Source organism: Mytilus edulis, chromosome 11 (assembly GCF_963676685.1).
Source record: "Mytilus edulis chromosome 11, xbMytEdul2.2, whole genome shotgun sequence".
Classification (NCBI taxonomy): Eukaryota; Metazoa; Mollusca; class Bivalvia; order Mytilida; family Mytilidae; genus Mytilus; species Mytilus edulis.
This window is the reverse complement of record NC_092354.1, coordinates 50,236,485-50,240,252: the sequence shown is the minus strand read 5'-3', so window position 1 is coordinate 50,240,252 and position 3,768 is coordinate 50,236,485. Positions and strand designations below refer to the sequence as shown.

The 3,768-nt window shown below is 30.8% G+C and overlaps 1 long non-coding RNA gene across 1 annotated transcript; it reads right to left on the bottom strand.

The window, feature by feature from the left end:
- Nucleotides 1–860: 860 nt before the first annotated feature.
- LOC139494871 (uncharacterized) lies at nt 861–2,091 on the bottom strand. The gene is made up of 3 exons (XR_011657186.1): nt 1,998–2,091; nt 1,441–1,553; nt 861–957 (listed from the first exon to the last, which is right to left on the bottom strand). It is a non-coding gene; the product is annotated as an uncharacterized lncRNA (long non-coding RNA).
- Nucleotides 2,092–3,768: the final 1,677 nt, after the last annotated feature.

Genomic DNA, 3,768 nt, shown 5'->3' with positions numbered 1-3,768 from the left:
GAATGGAATACACTAACGAGTCTTAAAACTTAACCAGTTGAACTTTGAAGTACTTCTAAAAAAAAAGGGCAGCTTTATGCATTTGGTTAACAGGAAGTTGATAAGTGATGGATGTATATAAGGCTCACATAAAACACCATTAAAAATTTCGAAGACCTTGATGTGTGATTTCCGGGAGGAATGCAACAAAAAATTCCTACAGAACCATTATTATTAAGAATTAACCAGAAGTAAGAAAAGTTGAGGAGCATTGTTTTTTTTAAGTGCATGACAGTGTATAAATTGATGAAATGCGGCTTGATATCACATTTTTAAAATTAATTGAGAGAAGTTTCTGAAATAAATGAAACTTATGTTCTCCTCCATTCGAAACAGGGGAATACAAACATATAACAAACGTTAATAAATGTATACACATTTTTTTTATTAACATTTTATATGGATTTTGACAGCAAAAGTATCATCTTTTTCCAGTCTTCTTCTTTTTTATGTCCTTTTGCTTGAGAACTCTCTCTACTCCATCAAGTACAAATTTAACAAAGTATCCTGTAAAAAAAATATACATTAGAATTATGATATTATTATATAAGTTATTTAGATTATTTTAATTGATAACGTTACTGAATCAAAGAAAATTGAGGGAAGAATTTCATTCTATAATCTACGGTATTGGACTTTAACGGCTATGCAGGTGAAAAAAGTGTTTATATAATTTTCAACTTAAACGAATACCGTTTGTATTCTAATTTCTAAATATTTTTTTTTACTTAAAATATCGATCAAAGGTAAATTGATACTGTTGGTGATGTATTGTTTGTTGTCTAGAGCTAAAAGTTGGTTGTATTGAAGACAACACCCATCTTTACTCCTTTTTTCTATGATATCAGCTTCATACCACTTCTGGTCCTGCTTCCAAAAGCATAAAACCTTTTCTCCGTTCTTGTACTCCGCGTTTTCCTAATAAAACAATACAAAATGAACATAGTTAATTGCCAGGCAACTGACTTTTATGTAAAAGGTATTACTTGGTTTTTTTCCTTCATAAAATAAACCCCAAAATGTCTATAAAATATATGAACCAAGTATTTTTTATAACATAAAACGTATTAATTATAAGAAAAAGTTTTGGGTATCCAATATTCTGCACAGTCAGCGTGAGATTATAAAAAAGCATAACGGCATAATGAGAGAACTGATATTTATCAACCAAATATATAGTTTAATAGACTAAACAAGAAGTAATTCATTGTAATCTTTAAATTTTACAGAGTATAGCAACATGTTAACATATGATTAGAACAGAAATAAACGTTGTGATATATGCATTTAATCTTTAGAAAACATGACAGTAGGTGCTGATTATTTTAAGTGATATCCAGTATATAGGGATTTGTTTGTACATTAAGCAAGACCGAGTCAACACAAAAACTTCAAATATACCTCATTCATTTGACCTTTCCTTTTCCCATCATGTTTGTCTGTTTTATTTTCTGTACATAGTTTTTTTCTTGGGGATGGATTAAGATCTACAGAGATATTACTGGCACAAAAATCTGCAAAGAAATTATTTATAGTACATGTTTCCAGTTTGAAATTGCAAGGGAAGAAACTTCTTAAAAAAAATTCTCAGAGATACATGAAGTATGACTTTAATAAGCCATATATATATATACATATTGAACATAAAATTTCCTCACAGATGAACGACTTAAACCATAGTTATAGTGAACATGTAATTTCCTCAGAAATAACATGACTTAAACAATTATAGGCATATTGAACATGCATGTATAATTTGATAAAAGATATAGAGACATAAACCATGCAATGACATGTGAAACATATATCTTTTTCAGAGATAGAATTACTCAACCATGCATAGACATATTGAATATTCATTTATACTTGATATATACATTTTTGTACACCAAATCTTCTTTCGTCATAATTAAGGAAATAAAATGTCACTTAAGAGTACAAAAAATTGCAATTCATACCTGTCACGGATGCCAACTTCCGTTTGTTTATGTCTTCTTTCAATTCTTTGTTTTTTTTGAAGATATTACCTAATTTCTTCTACAAAAGATAAATAAATATTATATATTTGTTTACTCAAGTCTAACGAGAAAAGGAAATATACTGTATTTTCAGAGAAACATCTTTAAAGTTAAATTGTGTCTCATTATTTGAGCACGCTTAATTAAACCATTCATTATCTTTAGATAAGACTGTTATAGAAGTAAACGTACCAAATAATGTGGAGAAAATCTGTTTTATACAAATTGAAGTAACTATATTGTATACCCTATTGTACAAAATAATGTAGATATTCTTCATGTAAAAAGTTAATATCAAAACTGGGCCAAAATGGGAATTATTTATTTTCCCTTTATTATTTTTAACGTGTTTACGGTAGATAACAATAATTACAGAATATGATGACGACGATATAGACCCATACAATGTAGTTGTAGCGTTGTAGTTCCATAAATATGTCGCGTACATTTTGTTTTTGTTTTTTCAATGCACCAGAAAAGTAATATATTAATTAGAAATTATGACAACAGACCCATTCAGATTTTACCGCATCGATATTTCGTAGTTTTATGTTTCTACGTTGTATGCGTAAAAGTGAACACCGCACGAATAATCAATGAACAATAATCAAAGAAAAAAGATGTATGCTTAAAAAACTACATATTTGCTTGCCAAGGGTTACGATCCACTTAGCAGGGAAGTGGATCATAGCTATTGGCTAGCGAAGTTGATAAAGCTATTGACGGGTGTAATAATCCTTGAAACTAATCAAATAGTCTATGGAATTAAATATCACAAATATTTCCCTTTTTTATGTAGAAAAAGCATACTGAGGTTTAATTATTCGACTAGTGTTCCGGCATGACAGATAACTCCATAAGTTGCACAACACGTTTGCCTTATTAAAAAACACTTCAGTGAGCTAGATTTACATCCTGTTTTAATACACATTTTGTTAATCATGGACAATCTCCAATCGGTTCGTTGAGCTTGTGATGTGTTGTGTCTCGCCGTACAATGTATAATGTTCCCAATTAGTAAGGGAGCTACCATTTGAATTTTATGGTGGGGGGGGGGGGGGGGGGGGGGGGGGGGGCTAGGATGAAACATTTTGTCCTGCATTTTTTTTTTAGATGTAATCTCTGTCCTGCCTTTTTATTTTTCACTCTATTCGGTCCTGCTTCTTTTTTTTTTTTTTAAGTTTATCCTGACTTTTTTTACATAAATTGTCATCCTGACTTTTTTTTTTTTGCAAGCTGTCTCATCCTGCCTTTTTTTTTTACTCAAAACTCCTGTCCTGCCTATTTTTTTCAAATTCATCCTAGCCCCCCCACCCCCTCCCCCATAAAAATCAAATGGTAGCTCCCTAAGGGCCATTATAATACGTATAGTAAATGTTGCATGGATCACAGCGTCTTTTCTCGACAGTTAATTACTGTCACCAAAACAACACAATAACAACAAGTGTAAACAATTCAAACAGGAAAACCCAAACCTAATATCGAGATACGAGAAACACTTATAAACCACTGATCAACAGCCTCCTGAACACTACATAGGTCCTATAAAACACCAACATCATCCGGCTTAATGATAGGCAGTTTTTTCGGTTTTAATTGTTGAAGTTAAATTAGTTATTTCATGCGATTAAGTATCAAAAGGTTCTATTTCTTCTAATTTATTAGAATGTGATTGAGAATAGAGAGTAACATTTTAAGAATTGAGAATTAC